We start from the raw sequence: 25,999 nt of genomic DNA, 5'->3' as shown, positions 1-25,999 counted from the left end.
CAAGACTATAGTTTACATAGCGTGGCCAGTTGAATAAAAGTATTTTTTTTAGACTTTTGGCGCGTTGTACAGAAAAGACACAGACGCCTTTATAATCATGCTACAGGCTGCCATAAGGTACTGTTGGCGGTTTAATATGCATTTTCTAGGTGACAGGTTTCATTTAAAGTGCACCTAACATGTTGAACATGCTACCCTGTCTGCTCTCAACAGAGGATGAGCTGAGCAGAGTGATATATATTGATTGTGTATGTGTTGATTTAAATCCCTGCTGCCTCCATGTTTGACACTAGTGGGCCCTCTCGCTCAGTAATTGACAGCCCTCCCTGTATAATCTTACATTCCTAGATAGCTGTCAGTCTTTGTATAGGACTACCCAGGGATTAAAATCAAGAAATTATTAAACCGAGTCTTCTCCCACAAAACTATAACATATATAACTCTACAACACGCTGCCTGCAGATAGTACAGGCTTTAAACATTAAAGGGGTTGGCTGGCCATATATATTGATGACCTATCCTCAGGATAGGTCATCAATGTCTGATTGGCGGGGGTCCAGCAGCACTGCTGATCAGCTGTTTGAAGAGAAGGCGGTGTTGTATACGAGCTCCATTTCCTGTTCATTACACTGCACTTTGTCTAGCTGTTGCTACCTCCTCCTCAAACAGCTGATCGGTGGGGGTGCCGGGTGTCAGACCCCACTCATCAGATATTGATTGACCTATCCTGATGATAGGTTATCAAGATATATGTCCAGACAACCCCTTTAAAGCAAAACTTTCAGGAGTTTTGACCGTGCTAAACTGCTGACTGCACTAGTTAGGAGCTGCATAGAGCAGGACAAACATATAGTTTGCAAAGATTTATTATTAGAAATAGTGTGAATATGGACTTTTATTCTGCTCCTGCAAGTGCTCTGGAGGCTGGGCTTCTCACTGAAGTGCTCTCTGCACTGAGCTGCTTTCTACTCTCTTCCCTCTGCTGGAAGTGACAACTGTAGTGGTCTCCTGTTCGGATGCGGCAGCCGTCACTGAGATCAGAGGGGAAGGGCTTTGAAGCAGCTTACAGCGAAAAGGAATCTGCTCTCTCCATCCCCTGCCTAGTGTTGGCAGCAGTTGAACATTTATCCCATGATAGGTCATCAATATCTATAACCCAGAAAACGCCTTTATGAAACCACCTTTGACAGGTCCTTTGTATAGGTGCTCCAAAAATATGGATTTCTAATGATTTAATAGAAAAATTCCAGAAACACATGCTTAGTTTGACCTAAAGGAGGTGGAACCAGGGGTTCCATAGATTTTTTTTTATATATATATTTCGGAAGGACAATACATTGTGCATAACCATTCCGTTTTCTCAATATTCCATGTAGTTATGTCAAATTAAATACTGAATAATTGTTTTGAGTGGAAATAATGCACGTTTTACACACGTGTTCTTTGTTATATGACAGAAAAAAAAAAAAAAGAGTATTTTCCAAAAACATTCCCCCAATGCCGTTTTGTCTGCTAATGCGAAAACTGTGGGCCTGGGCCATAGCACTTTTATGAGGCTAGAGATTGTGCCTTATGTCACAGGTTTACAATGAAGCGCTTACGTTTATCAAAACTCAAATACACATATACGGTTCCTTGTACTACACACCTTTATTACTATCATTTCTATGTGCAATCTAAAGATTTGTCTATAGTTAAAAAGATATTGCATTTTGGGGAGTCATGGTTATGTATTTAATATTTGTCAGTTTCATGTTTCTGCAAGCATATACGGTATGTGTATATATGTGCAAATTTATAGAGATATTATATACTGAACACTAGTTTGCAATGCTCTTTGCCAGAATTGACATGTCTTTCCCAATCCAAAGTTTAATTTTTTTTTTTCCAATTTATAAGCTAAATTCCAAAGCACAGTTAAAATCTGGACCAATATTTGCTATTACTGCTGCTTCTTTTTCTATCCTCGATTTATTTTTAATAAAAGTGATTGTAACACTTTGATCATGTGAGTATTTATATTGACTTTCTATATTTGGGGGGTACTATCTCTCCTTGGGGAGAGAGTCTTAATCAGTGTGAAGAGGCTTATACACCATACATGATCCTCTGAAATTCTGTGAAGAAAGGGATGCAAATGAGCTCTCAACAAGCTCTGCAGATGAGGTGCTGGCTTATTTATTATCCCAGGTATGAATGAAGGCCTATTTAAAAGGTCGCACCTATTTATAGGCGCTCTCCCCAAGGAGAGATGGTACCCCCCCAAATCCTAACTTGGGTCTCTCACTCAGTTAAGCCAGTACTCTCTGCTCTGCACTGATGAAGAGCAATCCCCCCAAAACGGCTGTCTGCAGATGAGGTGCTGGCTTATTTATTATCCAAGTCATGTCTCAGGGTATGGTTAAGGGTTCGAACGTTGACTTATAGGATAGCTGCCTTACATCTGGTGGCATTAGAGACATCTCATTTGTATCCCTTTCTACCCTTTAAAATAAGCAGGGTCTGACTGGCCTTAGGCTTTACAGGGAAACTTTACAGTGGGGCCTGCTCCTATGTGCCTGCTCCTGTCAAGCGCCACCATTTTTTCCGCAGGCTGCAGCCAATGACTTATTGTCTCCACTTCCACCAAACGGTCTCAGAATCTAACAGGATTATTAGCCAGTCAAGTATGTACCTTAATCATCAGGCAAAGAGAAGACTCTGGAGTCCTTTTTAATAAGGCTGTCAGGCTGATGTCATCCAGGGGCACTCGTCACCATGGCAACCTGACTCATGGCTGTCAGGGAGCTTCATAGCAGTAGAGAAGATACTGAAGTTGCAAGGGTGTCTCATAGAGCACCATAATGAAACCTGGTATGGGCCCCCCTGGTCTCCCTCCACCTCAACCACTTAAAGGGGTTGTCCGGGTTCAGAGCTGAACCTGGACATACCCTTATTTTCACCCAGTTGCGCAGGGCACAAGCTCTTTTATTTATCATAACACACTTCCGCCCGGCAGTGTGTTCGGTGACATCGCCGGCTTTAGCGCTGCCCTAGCCGTTTTACTGGCTAGGGCAGCGCTACATCCCGCCCATCAGTGCCGGTGACGTCACCGGGCTTCCTGGCAGCCCCATGGAGAGCCCCGGTACGTCACCGGATCTCCCAAAAATGCCTTTGCCCTGCGCGATTTAGCGCAGGGCAAAGGAGAGCATCTGAGCATGAACTTCTTCGAATGCTCAAGTCAGGGGGGCTGCCGGGGGGAAAATGGAGGAATGTCCGGGTTCAGCTCTGAACCCGAACAACCCCTTTAATCTGCCTTCTACATAAGGCTACTTTCACACTTCCGCTTTCTCTTTCAGCTATTGAGATCCGTCGTAGGATCTCAATAGCAGGGGAAAATGCTTCAGTTTTGTCCCCATTCATTGTCAACGGGGACAAAACTGAACTGAATGAAACGGAGTGCACCAGAATGCATTCCGTTTGGTTGTGTTTCCATCGCGGACAGAATAACGCTTCAAGTAGCATTTTTCTGTCTGCGATGTGGTGCAGAGCAAGACGGATCCGTCCTGACGCACAATGTAAGTCCATGGGGACGGATCTGTTTTCTCTGACACAAAAGAGAACTGATCCGTGCCCCATTGACTTTTAATGGTGTTCATGACTGATCCGTCTTGGCTATTTTAAAGATAATACAACCGGATCCGTTCAGAACGGATGCAGACGGTTGTATTGTCATGATAGAAGCATTTTTTGATGATCCATGACGGATCCAGCAAAACCGCTGGTGTGAAAGTAGCCGAAGAAAAACTAGAACAGGTGCTTCATAAATAAGGTGCCCATTTTGAACACCATATTTCTCAATGTATTTACACAAAACAACACATAGTATGTTAAAAAAAATAAACTGGTTCCTGCAGTCCCCACTTGGGAACTCAATACATAGGGATTTATGTAAAAACAAACACAATGCAACAGCATTCTGCAAACACAAATCATAAAGTAAATACCATAGTGCCATACTAACTATAGAAAATGTACTAATGCTAATGAATACGTTATAAATGTGAGATTCTTGGCAAATTTATACACCGTTATTTGTGCCTGTCTACCAATGGCAAGGCAAGCTCTTTGGGATAGGAACCTACACTAAATACTACCCCCTATGGTGCCATACTGTCCACTCCCGCCAAGGTCATAATCCATTTATCCCAACGTGCTAGCGTAGTGCTAGTGACTGAGGTGAATGGACGTCGGAAGGAAAGGAATAAGTGGGGAAAAGGTCCGTGCTTCATATTCTTGCAGGCAGGCCACTGTGCAAAGTGCCGGTGAGGCAGGGAACCTCGGGTTAGAGACTGCCCGAATGTGCGTCTTGGTATGACACGTAATATTAAAGGAGATGCCTTCGGGAGTAAACGACCTAGCATCATGATCTAGGTCGCGGACGTCTGATATTCTCTTGCAAGACATGAGGCAGAACAGAGTAACGAGTTTGGCCGACAACTGACGCGAAGAAAGATCTGCATTGGCTGGCCAGGAAAACAACAGGAATAAAACACACAAGACGTCCCATGTAGAGGAAAAGTGAGGCCGGGACAGCCGAGAACCCTTCAGCAAGCGACACAAGCGGATGTTGACCTGCGGGTCGCCCTTTGAACCCCTGGTGAAAAGAGGAAATGGCGGATCTGAAAAGATTAATGGTACGGTAGGCTTTACCGTCCTCGAATAAAGATGTCAGGAAATGCAAGATGTCAGTTACAGGTGCTGAAACGGGATCCAGTTTCCTAGCCAAGCACCAGCTAGCCCAAGATCTCCAGGCTGCTCTATAAGCCCTTCTTGTGCCGGGAGCCCATGCCTTTTCCAAAAGATTTCTAGTTGCCTCCGAAATGTCTCCGCTTTCTCTGGGACACCAGAAATTCTGCAAGCTAGCAGATGAAGAGACCCATCCAGGAGAAGAGGGTGTTGTAGACCCCACGGGCCTAAGAGGAGGTCTGGACATTCTGGCAAAAGGATGGACGAAATGATCATAAGTTCCAAGAGCTGAGGGAACCAGGACTGGGTGCCCCAAAAGGGGGCAATCAGGATCAGTTCGGCTTGTTGATGGCGAACCTGGTTCAAGACCCGAGGGATCATAGAGAACGGAGGGAACGCGTATAGCAGTGGACCTGACCATTCTTGGAGAAAAGCATCTACCGCTTCTGCGTCCGGGTTCGGACGCCAACTGTAAAACCGGGGGAGCTGCGTATTCAGACGGGAAGCGAAGAGGTCGATAGAAAAGGGACCCCAAAGAGACGAGATGGCAGAGAACACCTGCTCGTCCAACTTCCAATCGCTGCCATCCGACAGATAGCGAGAGCTCCAGTCTGCCTGGGTGTTGTGCAGACCCGAAAGGTACTCCGCAATCACCGTAATATCCTGAGAAAGACAAAAGGACCAAAAGTCCTTTGCCAGATGTGTAAGTACGGCTGAATGGGTGCCTCCCATGGCGTTGATGTACTGGACAGCTGAAACGTTGTCCATGCCCAATCTGATGCAGGCTTTGGCCATGCCATTTGAAAAACTGCGAATGGCAAAGGAGCCTGCCAGAAGTTCCAGTGCGTTGATGTGGAGTCTGGACTCGTCCTCTGACGAACGCCCTCCGGTGGTCACTCTGTCGCAATGCACGCCCCAGCCGTGAAGGCTGGCATCTGAGTCCATTTTGAAGTCTGGCCGCGGGCCGGAGATTGCCTTTCCATCCATGCTGAGAGATTGTGGATCCACTATGTTAATTAGTCTCTGGTATCCGCATCCAACAATATTAGGTCCGTGTACCGAGGCCCCAGAGTGGAGATGGGCAGTCTTCAGGCGTTGTAGGGCCCGGTAATGGAGTGGAGCTGGAAACACCGCTTGGATGGATAATGAGAGGAGGCTGAGGATCCGGGCCAGGTGCCGAAGTGACATAGACAGAGTTCTGCGTAACTCCTTGCGGATTGCTTGAATCTTTGCCAGAGGTAGACTTAGGGTCTCCAGCATGGAGTCCACAGAAAACCCAAGAAACTCCATGGTCTGGGATGGAACCAGCACCGACTTTTCTTGATTGATGAGAAACCCTAGGCGAAGGAGGAGAGTCATTGTCGAATTAAAATTTCTGAGAAGGATGGTGGGATCCTGAGCCAACAGAAGGATGTCGTCCAGATAGATAATCAGTCGCACTCCTCGTCTTCGGAGCCATGCCATAGCTGGGCGCATCAGCTTGGTGAAGCACCACGGGGCAGACGAAAGGCCGAAAGGTAAGCATGTGAAGCGCCAAATCTCCCCTTTCCAACGGAAAGCGAAGGAGGTCTCTGGAGGTGGATGTCCTCCATTTTGAAGTGTCGATAGCGGACAAACCTGTTTAAAGGTCGGAGGTTGATGACGGATCGCATCTGACCTACCTTCTGTACCAGGAAGATGTTGCTGAGAACGCTGGAGTGTGGGCGTGGAGCCCGTTCGATTGCCTCTTTTAAAAAGAGGTCCGACCGTTCCATGTCTATGTAACGTTGTGTGACAACGGAGAGGACTTGAGGGTGGGGGGAAGGTAAGTGGACCGGTAAATCCACTAACTCTATGTGGAAACGGAGGATCGTAGTCAGGACCCAGCGGTCCGTGGTGATGCTTGTCCAAGCCTGAGAAAAATGTAAATTGGAGTCTGGTAGAAAATGTCCGAACTCCAATATTGTCTAACGTTTGGCTTCTTTACTATGCCCATATGCAGCACGAGTCCCAAAAACTTCATCATCTCTGCTGCATCTACTGGGGTCCAACCTAGGGGTCTAGCATATGGCGAACTAGGGTTCTGAGTAATGACTTGAGCGTACAAATTGGTTTGGGCCATCATTAGATTTACAAAATATTCAGAGAAGATTTTGAAAAAATCTAGCTCAGTGAAGCCCACACAATCTACCAGAATTCCTGAGTGGCCCACAAACTCAGGAATTTGGGGCTGATAATTCTCAGGGGGTGGGGTCCATGTGGGCTCCATAAGCTGCTACCCTGGGGCACCTTCTAGAGGTGATGATAATCAGCAGATGATAATGATCAGGAGGTAGAGAAGTAGAGGAAAGTGGCATCCTCTTCTCCCTCACTGCAGACTCTGTATCGGAGGCTAGCATGGCGTATGCCTCTTCAGGAGTATAGCTATTGGGATGAATGGGACATTTTTTTTTTGGGGGGGTGTAAAACGTGTAAACCTTTATTTAGTGTGAGGGATGTGTATGTAGTGTTTTCACACATGAAGGGGCTTGTAATAAATTTTAAATTAAATTTAGAAGAAAAATGTAAAAAAAAAAGTTTTCTGCAAATATAATTTTTTTTGCGCAAACTGAGCAGACACAATCAGTAATGGACACAAAATGCACTTACGCAGATGGTGCATTCAAGCAAAAATCTAAACTACTACTAACTGCAGTTATTTTTTCACACACAAATGTGAAAAAAAAATAACTAAAATGTGCAGATGCTACTGAGCACACTACTGATTGTGCCTGCAACACAGATCGAATAATTTTTTATATATATATATATATATATATACACACATACATACATATACACACAAACACATGCCCAACTACCAGTTATTTTTTAACAAAAAATAAATAAAAATTGGCAAAAAAATCAGCACAAATAATCCGCAGGTGCTGATCAGGCAGGTACGCACTGAAAAGCACTTGGAGGTCACAGCTCGCACGCAGAAAAAGTGATGCAGAACTGGAAAATTGAAAAATTATAAAATACCAAGAATAGTGCACGGTCCTAATTGTGTCCGTAAAAAAATGATGTGAGGGGGGATGGGGGGTGGAAAAGGACAAGGGATCTGGAACAGCTGCAAATGACAAAAAATCTGTGCAGCGATTCCAGATGTTCTTTTCAGCAGCAAAAGGGTTAAATTTGTAGTGGTGGTACAGCACAAGTCCCAGCAAGCCACAGCAGAACAGATCCTCTGCATGCAGTTATCAGCTAGAATGGCTGCTTGCAGGGAAGTTCAGCCTCTTCCTGTGCAGCTATAGCGCTGCCATTGGCTGGAGCGTTGTTCCAGCCAATCGCAGCGCTGGCAGGGGACCCAAAACACTGGTGTCCCCTGCCTCACCTAGGACGTGACCGGTGCTGACCAGTTCAGCAACATCCACCATCCCCTGACCACCACCCGACCCTCCCCACAACTGCTGACAGCTTCCTGGGCTGCAATGTGACCAACACATTGATCAGCCAATCGCAGCGCTTGGAGCTGCAAGGGGGTGGATCAGCACCATGCTGCTCTTTCCGGGCATGGCCTGGCCTGGCCTGCTAGTAAGAGCAGCCATGGTGCAGCAATTCCACCCCAATCTTCCCCCAGAGACTCATAGACCTCATGAAGTACATGTATGTCATGGGTCCTTAAGGGGTTAAAACAGCACACAGCAGCTATGGTGCTCGCGAGCAGCCGCCATATTTAAATAACCACCCACCAAGGTATATTTACGTTGGGTGGTCAGGAAGGGGTTTAAACATTGTACAGGGAGTCCCCTTGTAGCAGTAAACGCTGCTCCTCACAGATCCGCGGGGCGGTGTAATGTGCGTGTCTGTTAGGCCATTGTTGGTGTTGAGGGCAGTGAGCGTTGGAGGCTTCATCCGAAGTCGCTTTGTTCTAAACTTAGGAATAATACTGTACAGTGATTCGTCTCCGTACAGTATTAGAATGTATGGGCTCCGAGGAGCCAAAGTAAGTTATTCGCAAAGTTGCGCGAGACTTTATTGAATAACTCAGGTAGTTGATTTTTAAAGTGGAAAAACACTTTAAAACTTGAAACTGAACTCGACTTCGGTTCAGAAATACTAGACTGGACCGAAACAGAGTTCAGTTTATAGTTTTAAAGTGTTTTTCAACTTTAAAAATCACCTACCTGAGTTATTCAATAAAGTCTCGCGCAACTTCGTGAATAACTTACTTTGGCTCCTCACGGCCCATACATTCCAATACTGTATGGAGACAAATCACTGTACAGTATTACTCCGACGTTTTGAACGAAGAAACTTAGGATGAAGCATCTGAAGCTCGCTTCGCTCAACACTGACCATTATAGATGCCAGCGTCCATCTCTATGCACAGCTACAAACGCCTAGAACACAGAAGAACTGAAAAAAAATAAAAATAAATGAACAAAAATAGAGAAAAAATTGTTGTTTCAACAATAAGTTTTTATTAAAAAGAGTCAAAAGGGCAGCTTTCACTTTGACTTGTACAGTAGAAAATATATAAGAATAAATATCGGGTCCGGAGAACATACAGAAAACCTGTTCTATTCAGTAAAACATGTCACATACAACGTGGCCTCCCCAGATAGCATCCGGAATACAAAAATCACACTGCACACCACCCCCCGCATACAAAAATCACACTGCACGCCCCCCCCTGCATACAAAATTACACAAAATATTACTCAGCCCCCTCCTGCACACAATATTACTCAGCCCCCCCTGCACACAATATTACTCAGCCCCCCCTGCACACAATATTACTCAGCCCCCTCCTGCACACAATATTACTCAGCCCCCTCCTGCACACAATATTACTCAGCCCCCTCCTGCACACAATATTACACAGTCCCCCCCCATACAATATTACTCAGCCCCCTCCTGCACACAATATTACTCAGCCCCCTCCTGCACACAATATTACACAGTCCCCCCCCATACAATATTACTCAGCCCCCTCCTGCACACAATATTACACAGTCCCCCCATACAATATTACTCAGCCCCCTCCTGCACACAATATTACTCAGCCCCCTCCTGCACACAATATTACTCAGCCCCCTCCTGCACACAATATTACACAGTCCCCTCCTGCACACAATATTACACAGTCCCCCCCCATACAATATTACTCAGCACCCTCCTGCACACAATATTACACAGTCCCCCCCCATACAATATTATGAAGCCCCCTCCTGCACACAATATTACACAGTCCCCCCATACAATATTACTCAGCACCCTCCTGCACACAATATTACACAGTCCCCCCCCATACAATATTACTAAGCCCCCCTGCACACAATATTACACAGTCCCCCCCATACAATATTACTAAGCCCCCCTGCACACAATATTACACAGTCCCCCCCCCCATACAATATTACTAAGCCCCCTGCACATAATATTACACAGTCCCCCCCATACAATATTACTAAGCCCCCCTGCACACAATATTACACAGTCCCCCCATACAATATTACTAAGCCCCCCTGCACACAATATTACACATCCCCCCCCATACAATATTACTAAGCCCCCCTGCACACAATATTACACAGTCCCCCCCCCCCCATACAATATTACTAAGCCCCCCTGCACACAATATTACACAGTCCCCCCCCCCCCCCCATACAATATTACAATGCCAGGATAAGGGAATCAGGTTTTCTGACAGAACACCCCACCTCAGCATGTCCACAGCACATGTACCTCCAGCACTGACAGACACTCTCCCCCCTCTATCAGTGGTGACCTGCTCTGCAAACAGCCTGATCTCTCTATCTTCCGACACTTCATTTCCCGCTGGTGAGTGACTCATTGACTGTCTGTTTCTTCATTGGAGTTTTTAACCCCTTAGTCCGTTTGGTGTCTGGAGTTTAGCTAAGAATAAAATAAGGAGGCACATTGAGGGCTGCTGTAGTAGTGACAAGCTGGTTACACCTACGGTCCGGGGCTGCTGTAGGTAGGATGGTACTTGCACAGTGTACAGTTACCTCACAGGGGATCTGCCTGGAACCCGCTCAGAAGTCTGACACAAACAGAGTAGGAGCAGGAAGCACGCCTGTGGCAGGGGCTGACTGGGCATGCGCATTTACACAGCAGCCATGCACAAATCTTCTCCATGTCTCGTGCAGCCATGGACGGACTGGCTGCACATCAGAGCGAGGCTCATTGTGTGTGGCTTCAGATTGTTTAAAAGATAGGCATATCTACTTAAAGACATATATTAGGAAATGTATTTTTTCCCTGCCTCCCACACAGTTGCTGAAAATACATGGAGAGTGGCCAACCCCTTTAACTTCTGCAACACTCAGTAGGACCTGTGATGACCTCATAGCCATGTGACCAGTAATTGCTAGGTTACTGGTCACATGGTGATGATGTCATCTAAGGTCCTAGATCACAACGTTAAAGGGATTCTGTCACCTCCCCTAAGGCAAAAAACGATTTAAAACCAGCCATGCAGCACAGCTTACCTGGATTAGGCTGTGCTGTTCAATCTTGAAATCCGTCCAGCAGTTAGTTCAAAAAACGAGTTTGATCAATGAGGAAATGCGTCCTGAAGGTGCCCAGAGGGGCGTTTTTTTCTTCTGAGAGAGCCCAGTCCCGCCCCTTTTTCAGTGCCCAGCCCGCCTTCCTTTTACTTCCTAACTGCCGCCTCCAGCCTGCCACAGCCTCCCCTTCCTCTCCTCCCCCTCCCTCTTGCCGAACGAAGTCTCGCACAGGCGCAGTACCCACTGAGGGCTGCGCCTGTGCGATCATCAGGAGACTGAGGGCGGCAGCTTCATCTTCGTCACTGGGCATGCGCCGAGCCCAGTGACGTCCGATGCTCGCTCTTCCCTCAGTCAGCAGGGAAGAGCGAGCATCGGACGTCACTGGGCTCGGCGCATGCCCAGTGACGAAGATGAAGCTGCCGCCCTCAGTCTCCTGATGATCGCACAGGCGCAGCCCTCAGTGGGTACTGCGCCTGTGCGAGACTTCGTTCGGCAAGAGGGAGGGGGAGGAGAGGAAGGGGAGGCTGTGGCAGGCTGGAGGCGGCAGTTAGGAAGTAAAAGGAAGGCGGGCTGGGCACTGAAAAAGGGGCGGGACTGGGCTCTCTCAGAAGAAAAAAACGCCCCTCTGGGCACCTTCAGGACGCATTTCCTCATTGATCAAACTCGTTTTTTGAACTAACTGCTGGACGGATTTCAAGATTGAACAGCACAGCCTAATCCAGGTAAGCTGTGCTGCATGGCTGGTTTTAAATCGTTTTTTGCCTTAGGGGAGGTGACAGAATCCCTTTAAAGTACACAGACAGCTTGACACCCGGGGAAGTAGCTAGCAGGGCTCAAGAGGCAGCTGCCTTGGGCCCCCCAGGAGCAACTGGGCCCAGGGCAGCTGCCCCTTTTGCCCCTTGGTAAAGACAGCCCTGGGCAGCAGCAAAGAAAGAGGAGGATTTCCTATTGCATGGACACTATATAGGGGCTATAAGGCTATAATAGGCCCTATTGCCATGGTGATATGCTAATCTCATGATGTTTTTTCTTTGCTGCTGTGGATGTCAGTAAAGAAAATTACAGCAATAGGAGCCTCCGTGTCTTGAAATAAAATTAAAAATGTAGTATAGCCATGGAATTATGTAATGGAAGTTGTAAATCATTTCTGTGCACTGAGCTCCCCCTAGAGGCGGCTGGAAAATAAAAGCTGTGTATTTGAGGCAGGCGAAGCAGTTCAGTGCCAAGCCCCCTCTTCTATGGGCCCCATCGATGTTCTGTGTTCTGCATCCGTGGTAGGTATGCCACTGCCAGGTTGTCTAGCAACTGGACATGGCCAGTGTTGTTAACTTGGGCAGTTCTCTGCGACTTGCTGCTTGAACTGAGCAAGGTGAGTAATGCAACACGCCAGACCTGCAGGGTATAGCGAAGTGAGGTCACGGTTATGGGCAATCGAGAGTTACTCACTATATTTGGAGAACCCTGGGCAGGCGCGTGGCAGTGAAGGAGAGGTAGACACGGTTCCTCTGGGGCACACTCTGTATATAGGGACCAGGCCAGATGGTGGATTGGGGTGCCCTGGATGTTACGGGTATTTTAAGTGCCTGGGGCAAGGTCCCTGTCGGATTCGTGACGCCAGTGCCTTTGGACGGTGGCACGCCGGTTGGTAGTTGAATGATGGAGGTACACAAGTAGAATAGCGAACCAAACGTTACTTTTACTGAACAGTCCAACTTTGTACAGCAGGTATTAATACAGTCTTTCAATCACAGTCCACAAGTAGGCTTATTCACAGAATGGCAGGCAATATTTATGCAAGATACGCAGAGGGTAACTTCACAAGCACTCAGCAGCAGGTTGTACCTTTCCTCAGAATCAATGTACACTGTCCTTTCTAGAACTCCTGCTCTGGCTTTATATCCCAAGGCCCGGATGCCTAAAGGGTGGCTTAAATCCTTGGTTACTATCTTCCTCAGGTATTAGATTCTTGCTTTCCTTTCTATTTGCATCTGCCCATCAGGGTTACTTATCTTTCCCTGGATCTTTCTCACTTGCCTGTGGATTGACTGTGGGTTTCTCCCAGGAGGTTGGGTCCTGCCACTGGGGTGACTTCAGAGCTAACTGAGGCTCTCTTGGTTTCAGGCAGGCTGGAGCTTCTCACTAGCCTCCTGGACATCACTAGCAGCCAGGGCTATCAAGCTGCATGTCAGGAGCAGGCTTTCTAACCTCTGTCTTCTTAGACTCCTGACTCTGCACACACTGTAGTTGTGCTACTTCAAGACACTCCATTTACTTGGCCTTGCCATTCTTGTATGCCCCTGCCAATATCCCCCCCCCCCCCCCCTTGGGGGTTTTGCTGTGCTCTGCCGATAGCTGGTTTCTACATGTCAGTGTAGCCTCTTTCGGCTTCAGCTGTGGAATCCGGCATCCTTTTCTGCCATATGGGTGTCTGCAATTCTTGAGGACAGCCAGGCTACTGTACTTGCTCCTGGGGCAGTGTATACAGTATGTCAGTCACTACACTTGGTATGGTTAGTTAACCATGGCTCATGTTTTATTTTCTATGGTTGCTCTATTACATTTTCCTTTGCTAGCCTGGCTATTATTCTCCAGATGTGGTCCACTCCTGTGGGCCCCTCTTGGGCTTCTGACTGAGTTATCTTGCTTGGGATCCCTGCTCCTATAATCCATCTAGGTGTCCGGTTCCCTCTGGAGCAGCTACCCATGGCATCTCTATATGCTCTGTATGATAGCTGCTTCTTTGAGCCCGGTTTGGTTCCTTTCTCTCCTGGGTCTTCATAGGTTTGTTTCCCTCTTGGGATTCTAGCAAAGCTTTCTTTCTCCTCAGTTTCAGGTCCCAGTTCCAGCAACCTCCTGCACTCCAGATGTGGTGAAACTACAACTCCCAGCATGCTTCATTCATTTCTGTGGGAACTCCAAGAACAGCCAGGCAAGTGTGCATGCTGGAAGTTGTAGTTTCACCACAGCTGGAGTGCCGAACGTTGCTGATCCCTGCTCTAAACAGTAATTTACCTTTGTATTGACCATTAGGGGGATGTTGCCCTATCACTATATGGGAACGCTTCTTACTTTGGCTGTTCAGAGTCCTCTCTTCTCTACCGCAATATCTCTCAGACGAGTATCTCTCCACTCATATTTCCAGGGCCTGCGACTGGTCGCATTTTTACTGAGCCTTCATGTGGTCAGGGTTCCCTCTGGCCTTACATTTAACTACAAATTATTTTCCTGCTTTCCTGGGGCTTGATTTTCGCCCCTTTTTCTGGGAAGCATTCCCTTACGTGTCCTCATCCTAGCCATTGCCAAGTACTCCCTTTTCCCCAAGGGGGTGGCTGCATTCCTGGGCAGGATGGGGTCCCACCTTCTCCTTCTCATAGGGTGTTTCTCTTCTCTCACCTATGTAGTAGTGGAAGGAGGTTTGCTCTCTTCCCATGGTGACTGTTGCAATTTCTTTTCTCGGTGCATTTAGCAACCTGTGCCTCCCTGTTTCCTCTCTACCCTTATATCTGCTCCTGGGCCTTCACATGGCATTTGCCACAGAAGGGCATGTCTTTGGTCTGAGACCATTCAGAGTGTTTTTTCTTGCCAGGTCCTTTTACTGGCTGGGTTTCTTTGCTTCTAGGCCTTACGGAATTGCCTTCTTTTTGCCACTGGGTGTTCCTCAGGGTCTTGGCTGATTGTTGTTGCTGACTGGACTTGGACAAATAACACATCAGGGATGATGCCAGTAATAAAGGTTGATCTTTTATTGCAGTGTTATGACTAAACTGCAATAAAAGATCAACCTTTATTACTGGCATCATCCCTGATGTTTTATTCATCCAAGTCCAGGCAGCGCCTTAAAGGATCCTGAACCATTTTTTTACAATCAGCCATTTAACCTGTCGATCGCTCCAAGCACCACAGAGGACCACGGGCGCAGCCCCGGATAACCGCCTACTGGTCAGGATTTCAAAAATAACAGCAGTGCAATCTACAGGTGTTGTGACTTCTCACAACACGATCTGGCAAGCATACTATTGCCTTTTAAACCCACATTTAAACAACTAATACCACACATGTGGAGCCCTACTCTTCCTATTTTTATCTCTACATTTCTCAGGGTATTTGTGAGGGCAATTACCCCAGCATCTATAATTATGGGTTCCGAATTCAAATAGCGTATGTGTACAGAGAAGGCTCATAGAAACACACAATGGTTGTAATCAGTAATCTGCTTTATTGTAAATTAGCAGACAATCTTATACCATGATTATTGGTAGACGCCCAACAGCCGTGCGTCACATGTCACATAAAACCACAAAGACAGAAATGAAACATCTTTATCAGAAAAGAGGATGTGAACTTATCGTAGCAGAAGCCTAGCATTTATAAAAATAAAACAGGAAGGGGGGGTTGTCAGCTGATTTACCACGAGCCAGGGGGGCTCAGCCCATCCTGCAACACGTAAGGGTACCTCCCTGTTTTTAGTTTGGACTTAACCTGCTTCATGTCTGTGAAAAAGATAGTAGAGTTAGGTCAGATCCAACAGTCTATCACTTTTTCAATTTCATTTATTCCTTCAAACAGCACCTGATGGTGCCGTATCAAAGCATTGTCCCATTCATCATTCAGTGGACAAAACACTGCTGACACCCTCAGGGTCAGAGCCACTGTCAGCAGAAGGACCTTCATCCTGTGGTTCCAAGACTTTCTTGCAGTGAGAAGCGTGTAATCAGTTGGGTTTTCCTTCAATCTTTACAGCGGTGTGGGTGGTCAACAGTACTTGAAAAGGACCATCGAATCTTGGAACTAGTCCTTTTCTTACATGCCTTTTTATCCTCCAGGCTGCAAGTTGTGAGTTCCTTCTACTGAGTCAGGATCTGCAAGTGAAGCAAACACCTGTTTATGCATGTATTCTAGCCTTTTTGTGAGGGCCCGTATGTAACTGGTCAGACGGTCATTATTCATCTGCAGCTGCTGGGGAAAGTACAACCATAACCTGAGAGCACTTCCAAACAGGATCTCAAATGGGGACAACCCTGTCCTCTTGTTTGGGGTAGTCCTTACTGAATATAGAGCCAGAGGCAAGCACTCTGTCCAGGGCCTCTGGATCTCCAACATGGCCTTTTATCCATTCAAACGCTTAACTCGGAAATCTTGGATCACCCCTAATGCTTGCATAACTTCCCTCATCACTTCAACTGTGAAATGAGAACCTCTATCTGACTCAATAACTTCAGGAACACTATACCTGCATATTAGTTCACTGACCAGTTTCGTTGCCGTATTCTTGGCATTTGCTTTAGCTATTGGGAAGGCTTCTGGCCAACCTGAAAAGAGATTAACACACGAGAACGAATTCATACACTCCTACCTTTGGTAGTTGTATATAGTCTATGTGCAGTCTCTGAAACGGGTAAAGTGGCCTGGGGGGTGTGCTTGCTTGGAGTCCTCATCACTTGACCGGGGTTATTCAGTGCACAGAGAAAACCCTGGAGCAATCCACCCTGTATTGACCACACTTACCATGGCATCTTTCAATAGGTGAGTGGGCCCGTGGGCCATAGCTGGGTACAGAGAGCGTGGTGGACAAATGTTGTCCTTGTTTTTCCATACTCCTTGGTCATCTGGCCTAGCCCGTTGTTTACTCCACAGTTCTTTCTCTTCAAGTTGGGCCTGTTCAAACAACTTAATTAAAATGTCTTTAGATATATCTACAGTATTTAAGGCTCTTACTGGGGTGGCATCAGCATTTATTGGCTGGAGCGCAGCGTGTTTGGCTGCATTGTCAGCTCTGTTACTGCCTTTCGCCTCTACCATGGTACACCTTGTGTGAGCCTTTTCCTTTACAATAGCAACCTCTTTTGGCAACAGTAAAGAGTTTATCAGTTCAAGCACGGAGTCTTTATTTTTAATGGGCTGACCTGCAGAGGTTAGAAAGTCTCTAGCCCGTCATATGGGTCTTGCACATAGTCATGTGCAATACCAAAACCATACCTTGAATCTGTATAGATGTTCACCTTCTTCCCCTCAGCCAATTTACACGCCTCAGTGAGTGCCTTCAGCTCTGCCTCCTGCGCAGACATGTGCGGAGTGAGTGGTTCTGCAATGGCTACCTCATGCTGTGTGACCACTGCATATCCAGTGTGGAACCGGCCATCCTCTCCCATATTCCTGCTTCCATCTACAAAACACTAAAAATCAGGGTTATCAAGAGGTTTTTCATGAGAAAATCCAGAAGTTTCTTATTGTATCAACTGTATACAATCATCAGGAGCATCTTCAGACAAATCAGACAAAAGGCTACCTTTGCTACCCTCCCCCATTTCTGAATCTGTAATTGGTAACAAAGTTGCAGGATTCAGAGTAATACATCTTTTGAAAGAAACGAGGAGTGCACATTGGAGTCTGAGTTGTCTAGCCATAGAATTTTTTTTTTGGGTTGCACCTGTGTGAGAATGGCTTGGATGTCATGAGGTGTTTGCACAACTGTATGTCCCCCCCCCCCCGCGCAGCTGAGCGCTGCAATTGGCCAGCACTCCAGCCTGGGAGAAGGAGACGCCCAGGAGAACTAGAGCAGGCTCCTTCCAGTTGAGCCGAAAATCTGAAGATACCGGAGCCTATACCGTGAGAATGGAGCGGCGCCCAGGGATAATAGTAAGTGCAGGGAAATCCCTGGGCGCCGCTCTCCATGTCAGCATACTTAGTTTAGATTTTTTATTGTAATGAAAGGTCATTTTTAACACCCCAAATCCTGAATTACATAATTTGCCGGCCGGCCTTCCCCTAGGTCCTCTTCCCTCGAATCATAATCCTTTTGGTACACCTAGTTAAAACGTACCCTAGGTACTCCTCCCTCAGACAGTCCTTCTGCTTCACCTAGTCAGGTCATACGCACAGACCACCTTGGGGACCCACCAGGTCTATAATAACCTCAACACGGGTGTCCCTTACTATTACCCAGCTCTCCGTTTCCATATGTTCTCTATCTCAACAAACCGAGTTCTTATGGGTTCTGCAGCAGTAATTATTGCATGTTTATTTAGCCCAAACACTCCTCACTCCCTGAGCGGGATGGCAGTCACAACCGGACTTGATGAGTCGCAACTTCAAAGAAACTGCTACATTTCACTGTTTTCTTGTTTACCCACTTGAACATTAACAAGACTAAAACAAGCAGCACCTCCCCGGCTTCCACAGCCGGTCAGACCACACCCTCTGCCCCCTCGTCTGGCAATTCCTCCAGACTCTCATAGGCAGAAATCTCTTATAGTCTCCATCAGTCCGGTCCCTGCGCTCAAAGCGCAACCTCCTGCCAGGGAAATTCTCTTGCCCTGGTTAATTGCTACCTGGGAGGCGCCTGACACACAACACAAACCACAGAAAACACAGAGAAGAATATACACAATAGAGTAAAAGTTTCCTTCTTAGTCTGAAGTTCTAAAGACCCAAAATGTCAACACCAGTTACTACTTACAGTATGATCATCGTCCAGCAGACAGACAGCAGTGATGTAACGAAACAAAGCAACTAGAGGCAGGCAAGATTGCTTACCTTCTCATGGGGCCGCGGTCCCCTCCTCAAGTGCCTTTCGTAACGCCCCGGAGGTCATTTATGTAGGCTACCGATGCTTCATTCTCTCTCAAACACCCAGTTTCAACCTCCCAAACTACTTTTATACATATGTCAACAACTCCTTTGCATCCATGATCCCTAATCCAACCAACATAAGTTTGTTTGAACTTTTCCCACACTTCCACTAGAGTCTTTGCTGTCTTGTAACCCTCTGGGACACTAAGATTATTAGCCATATCTTTCAGTTGTCCACAAGTTTTGTCATTCAACACCAAAGAATACAATTTCCTGACGTCAGTTTCTCCTAGTCCTTACCTAGAGCTTCTTCACTTGTACCAGTGTACTCTAGAAGACTAAAATTATTTTTCCAGCGAACCCAACTCAGTTTTCCACAGAACTTCTCCACTATATACCTATGGTATTCTGCACTGAGCCTCAGCTTATTCAACCCCTCAGGGGGTTCCAGGGCTCCTGATTTCCCTTTTTGGTGTTCTTAGTTATTTTCCGCAAAACATACCGGACAACAGATATCTATATCAACAATCCAAGTTTACTGTCTCAAACGTCATAGTCAAAAGTCTTTACCCAATAATCATAGGAATATCATCTCTTTAGAGTTCTTTACCAAAAACAGGCTGGACTGTAAGTCAGCTTTTTAGACTCTAACTCCACACCGATTTGGACAGACAGGAGATGAGGCACAAATTTTAGCAAGATAAAGTCTCTTAACTTGCAGCGCTGGTTTAAGTGGATCTGTACGTCCTCTGACTGTCTGACCATGGTTATCGGGGTGTCGAGGGAGAGCTGATTAGTCCAGCCCCACATTGGGGGCCAAGTTTTGTGAGGGCAATTACCCCAGCGGCTATGATTATGGGTTCCGAATTCAAATAGCGTATGTGCACAGAGAAGGCTAATACAAACACACAATGGTTGTAATCAGTAATCTACTTTATTGTAAATTAGCAGACAATCTTATACCATGATTATTTGTAGATGCCCAACAGCCGTGCATCACATAAAACCACAAAGACAGAATAAATGAAACATCTTTATCAGAAAAGAGGATGTGAACTTAGCGCAGCAGAAGCTAGCATTTATAAAAATAAAACAGGAAGGGGGTGGAGGTTGTCAGCTGATTTCCATCCCCTCCCCGCGTGCCAGCTAACATTTTATTAACCTCTAATTGAACTCTGGTTCAGATAGATATAGGATATACAAGATGTTCTATCTCTCACAGTCTTCCTTTAGCTTGCCCTCAAGCAGTTTTTTTTTCCTTGGGTGAGGACTTCTGTCCTTTCCCAGGCATTTTCTCCTCTGACAGGTTCTCTCACTGGTCCCCTGGGCCCATCATATGTTTCTTGTTGGATTTGTCTTCTTATAGAACCTTTTCCTAGGATATCCTTCTCTATGTAGTTTGGCTAGGTCACTACCATAAAAATCGGTAATTAGTGATCTGGATTATTTAATACTTAACTTTTACTTTTTCATATAAAATAGATGGGATATATCCCTCAAAATACAATAAGCTGAATACACAAAACCGTTTCAAAAGCCCCACAGTCAATAAGGGGGGGGACTTGATGAAAACGATAACAACTGTGTCCACACTTATTCAGACAGCGTCGAACACAGGAGGTAACAAGAGCTGGTATGCACCAGTACCTGAACAATAGAACAAAGTAGCGGCAAACAATGTATGCCGGCACCACGTGTGCGTAAAAAAGCTGAATACACAATATCGTTTTCCCCTTCCCCGAATCGAGAGGGGACTATGAGAAAACGGTGACAGCTGTGTCCACACTAATTCAAAGAATGTGGAGCACCGGGGGTAACAGAAAGGAGTGTATACTGGTACCCAAACCGCACAACAAATAAGGTATCAGGAATGGTATTATACTGGCACCTTATATACTGATAACAAACATATAATGCAAACAGGTATTTCACAGCATAAACAAAACGTACAACGACACACAACAAAACAACAGAGAACATATAATGATATGGGTGTCAAAAAAACGTGTAACAGAGCATGCACAGTTACACCCAAATCATAAGGTGCGCAGCGGCACCACTGGAAAACCAGGTGTCCTACCCTACAGGTGGTGGATACTCCGGACACCTCCGTTTTGATGTTTATGATCAGGGTGGTCCACTTCGGCGGTTGAGAGTCAGCATAATGTAGATTAATCACAGGAAGATGTTCCTTGCTATCCCTAGTCGACCCTCAGGACCCTACGATAACCCTTTGGTCGAACCACGGGGTATCCCACTAGTTGGGTCCCTGTCCGGAACCTACACTTGATACGGAGGGAGTCAGGGTCACCTGGGATCCAGCAAACAGGAAAACACAAATGAACAAACAAAACTTATCTGTAGAAGACTCAGAAGTAGGATCAGCATGCACACACTCCAGGAAGGAATATAAACCGCAAAGTGATGCAGTATGGGGAGGGATTTAAAGGGATGCAATCAGTGCAACTACATGACAGCTGAGAGAGGCTAACGAGATGAGAAAACGAAAGCAAAACAAAAGGAACCTCAAGGAGGAGGTTCTGAAGGACGTCTGTTAGAGCTTCTCAGATGTCTGGTGGTGACAGTACCCCTCCTTCTACGAGTGGACTCCGGACACTCAGAGCCCACCTTCTCAGGATGGGACCTATGGAAAGCCCTGATGAGACGAGTGGCCTTAATGTCCGTCACTGGGACCCACATCCTCTCCTCAGGACCATAACCCTCCCAATGAACGAGGTACTGGAGAGAACCGCGGACAACACGAGAATCCACAATCCTAGAGACCTGAAATTCAAGATTACCATCAACCACAATCGGAGGAGGAGGCAAAGACGAGGATACAATGGGTTGGACATAAGGCTTCAATAAGGACTTATGAAAAACATTATGGATCTTCCAAGTCTGAGGAAGATCAAGACGGTAGGCAACAGGATTGATGACGGACAAGATTTTGTAAGGCCCAATAAACTTAGGACCCAAGTTTCAGAAGGGAACCTTCAATTTGACATTCTTAGTAGACAACCACACCAGATCACCAACATTCAGGTCCGGACCAGGCACACGTCTCTTATCCGCCACACGCTTATATCTCTCACTCATGCTCTTTAGATTATCCTGAATCTTTTGCCAAATAGATGACAAAGACGAGGAGAATCTGTCCTCATCAGGTAAACCAGAAGACCCCTCTCCAGAGAATGTCCGAAACTGCGGTTGAAACCCATATGCACCAAAAAATGGTGACTTATCAGAGGACTCCTGACGACGGTTATTTAAAGCAAACTCAGCAAGGGACAAAAAAGAACACCAATCCTCCTGATTCTCTGCCACAAAACAGCGCAGATATGTCTCCAGATTCTGATTGACGCGCTCTGTCTGACCATTCGACTGCGGGTGGAAAGCAGAAGAGAATGAGAACCGAAACCCCCACGCGAGAACAGAAAGCCTTCCAGAATCTGGAGACAAACTGTGTGCCCCTATCAGAGACTATGTCTGAAGGAATACCATGCAATTTGACAATGTGATCAATAAATGCCTGCGCCAGCGTCTTAGCATTGGGCAAACCAGGAAAAGCACCATTTTGCTAAAACGGTCCACCACCACCAGAATCACAGTCTTCCCCGAGGAACGAGGCAGGTCTGTAATGAAATCCATGGACAGATGTGTCCAAGGATGGGAAGGAATGGGTAAGGGAAGGAGAGGACCTGATGGCCGTGAATGAGGGACTTTGGCACGAGCGCAGGTCTCGCAGGCTTCCACAAAACCCTCAACCGACTTACGAAGCGCCGGCCACCAGAATCTCCGAGCGATGATATCCACTGTGGCTCTTGCCCCAGGGTGCCCAGCAAGGACAGTATCGTGGTGTTCCTTAAAAATCTTGTGTCTTAAAGCGAGAGGCACAAACAACCTCCCAGGAGGACAAAGATCAGGAGCCTCTGACTGGGCTACCTGAACCTCTGCCTCCAATTCAGGATAAAGAGCAGAGACCACCACACCTTCAGCCAAAATGGGACCCGGGTCTTCAAAATTCCCACCTCCCGGAAGACAACGTGACAGGGCATCCGCCTTCACATTCTTAACCCCAGGGCGGAACGTGACAGCAAAATTAAACCTTGAAAAGAACAAAGACCATCTGGCCTGTCTCGGGTTCAGACGCTTGGCTGACTCCAAGTAGGCCAGATTCTTATGGTCAGTAAACACGGTAATAGGGTGTCTGGCTCCCTCTAGCCAATGGCGCCATTCCTCAAAAGCCAACTTGATGGCCAACAACTCCCTATCTCCCACATCGTAATTTCTCTCTGCGGAGGAGAGTTTCTTCGAGAAAAAGGCACACGGTCGCCATTTGGCAGGAGAGGGACCCTGAGACAAGACCGCACCCACACCCACCTCAGAAGCATCAACCTCAACTATGAAGGGTAGAGAAATATCAGGTTGTACCAAGATGGGAGCGGAAGCAAAACTCTCCTTGATATTAGAAAAGGCTTTACGCGCCTCTACCGACCAGGAGGAAAAATCTACCCCCTTTCTAGTCATATCAGTGAGTGGTTTAACAACAGAGGAATAATTAAAAATAAACTTCCTGTAATAATTAGCAAAACCCAAAAAACGCATCAGCGCCTTCTGATTCTCGGGAAGCTCCCACTCAAGCACAGCGCGGACCTTCTCGGGGTCCATGCGAAAACCAGAAGTGGAGAGAAGAAACCCCAGAAATTGAATTTCTGGAACCGCAAACACACATTTTTCCAGTTTAGCGTACAATTTATTCTCCCGCAGGATGAGCAAGACCTGACGTAACTGTTCCTTATGAGTTTTGAAATCAGGAGAAAAAATTAAAATGTCATCTAGATACACTAATACAAATTTCCCCATTAAGTGATAAAAAATGCTGTTCACAAAATGCTGAAAGACGGCTGGAGCATTCATCAAACCAAAAGGCATAACCAAATTCTCAAAATGGCCCTCAGGGGTATTGAAGGCCGTCTTCCATTCGTCTTCTTCTCTGACCCTGACCAGGTTGTATGCCCCTCTTAGATCCAACTTGGAAAAAACTTTAGCCCCAGCAATCTGGTTAAACAGGTCCGGGATCAGAGGAAGCGGATAAGGGTTGCGAATTGTGATACTGTTCAGCTCCCTGAAATCCAGACAGGGTCTTAAAGAACCATCTTTTTTCTTAACAAAGAAAAAAACAGTGGCAACAGGTGACTTCGAGGGTTGTATGTGTCCCTTTCTCAGGCTCTCAGAGATATAAGCACGCATAGCGACCCTTTCAGGTTGGGAGAGATTGTATAAATGAGATTTAGGCAGCTTGGCGCCTGGGGTGAGATTAATAGGGCAATCGTACGCCCTGTGCAGGGGCAAGTCCTGAACACCACTCTCAGAGAACACATCCGAAAATTCAGAGAGAAAAGATGGTACAGTCTTAGTAGAAACCTCAGAAACAGATGTCGTGAGGCAATTCTCTCTGCAAAAGTCACTCCAACCATTTATTTGCCTCGCTTGCCAATCAATGGTGGGGTTATGTTTAGTGAGCCAGGGTAACCCCAACACTAGAGGAGTAGGCAATCCGCTAAGGACGAAACATGACACATCCTCAACATGAGTATCACTCACAATCAAACGGATATTGTGAACTATGCCCTTTAACGATTTCTGAGAAAGTGGAATTGAATCAATAGCAAAAACGGGTATATCCTTTTCCAAAGTGCATACCTGGAAACCATGAGTTATAGCAAATTGACTATCAATGAGATTGACAGCTGCTCCACTATCTACAAAAATCTCACAAAAAATGTTCTCGCTCTCTAGCGCCACCCTGGCAGGTAGGACAAAACGGGAACTACAAGCAAACGGAAAACCTTCAATTTCCGCATCAACCTTGCCAATAGTAACAGATGGAACGTTTTTAGAGGATTTTTTTCTTTTTGTTTCTTTATTGCTCTCAAAAAACTGCCTGAATCTCCTAGAGGGACAAACATTTGCCAAATGATTTATACCTCCACAACAGAAACAAACCTTCCCATGAGAGCTGAATCCTCTATTGTCAGAGGCAAGCAAACCCAGCTGCATGGGCCCCTGCTTAGAAGGGATTGAGAGCGACTGAGACCCCTTTGCACTGAATGAGACTGCCGCACTGTCCTTGGACTGAGTATGACAGGAAGGAGTGATCTCTCCTCTCTCTCTAAGACGCCTGTCAATACGAACGGCCCGAGACATGGCAGAGTCCAAGGAGGTAGGTCTCTCATGAAAGGCAAATGCATCTTTCAATCCCTCTGAAAGACAATGGCAAAATTGACTTCGGAGTGCAGCATCATTCCAACCAGTATCAGCTGCCTATCTCTGAAATTATGAGCAGTATATCTCTGCGGATTGTTTACCCTGGCATAAAAGACGTAGTCTAGACTCAGCCAGAGCAATACGATCCGGATCATTATTTATCTGACCCAGGGCTAAAAAGAATTCATTCACTGAACGGAGGGGCCGTGCCCCCACCGGCAGCGAAAAGGCCCAGGACTGAGCGTTATCCCTGAGCAGCGAGATGATGATCCCCACCCTCCGTTCCTCATCACCAGAGGAATGGGGAAGTAGGCGAAAATGGAGTTTGCAAGCCTCTCTAAAACGAACAAAATTCTCACTACCCCCGGAGAACGTATCCGGGAGCGAGATCTTAGGCTCAGAACAAACTCCATGAACGCAAGCTGAACCGGTCACTTGAAACTGAGAAAGAGTCTTACGGAGATCTGCTACATCCAATGAAAGACCCTGCATGCGTTCAGTCAAAAGTGAAACCAGATCCATGCTTGAGACGGTTTTGGCGGTTTATAATGTCACGGAAGGTGTACAGGAAACTAGAAGACACAAAATGAAGATCCGACTGACTGGATCTAAAACTAAGGAACAAAAGGGAGAGCCCTGCATCAGACCTGGCTCTCTCCCTAACTGCTCAGCCTATGCGAAAATCCCAATGGTAGATGATCGCATATCCTCGTACCTCGACTGTATATATATATATATATATATATATATCCCATCTATTTTATATGAAAAAGTAAAAGTTAAGTATTAAATAATCTAGATCACTAATTACCGATTTTTATGACTTGTGAGTGATTATACACGAATATCAATTTTCTTTGACTTGTAGGTCACTGCCAACAGACACCTTCTGATGGTGATGCACTCCTGTTTTATTAATGGGGAGCCCGGGTTCT

At 46.3% G+C, this 25,999-nt stretch overlaps 1 protein-coding gene across 1 annotated transcript in view; it reads left to right on the top strand.

Annotated features, from left to right (window-relative positions):
• Positions 1-10,517: 10,517 nt before the first annotated feature.
• LOC122920366 (phospholipase A and acyltransferase 2-like) overlaps positions 10,518-25,999 on the top strand; it is a 187,163-nt gene continuing 171,681 nt past the window's right edge. Inside the window, exon 1 of the mRNA XM_044269807.1 lies at positions 10,518-10,536. The gene's annotated coding sequence lies outside the window, so the exon portion shown is untranslated. The remainder of the gene's footprint in view (positions 10,537-25,999) is intronic.

This window comes from Bufo gargarizans, chromosome 10 (genome assembly GCF_014858855.1).
Source record: "Bufo gargarizans isolate SCDJY-AF-19 chromosome 10, ASM1485885v1, whole genome shotgun sequence".
Classification (NCBI taxonomy): domain Eukaryota; kingdom Metazoa; phylum Chordata; class Amphibia; order Anura; family Bufonidae; genus Bufo; species Bufo gargarizans.
This window is presented reverse-complemented; position numbering and strand designations above follow the sequence as displayed.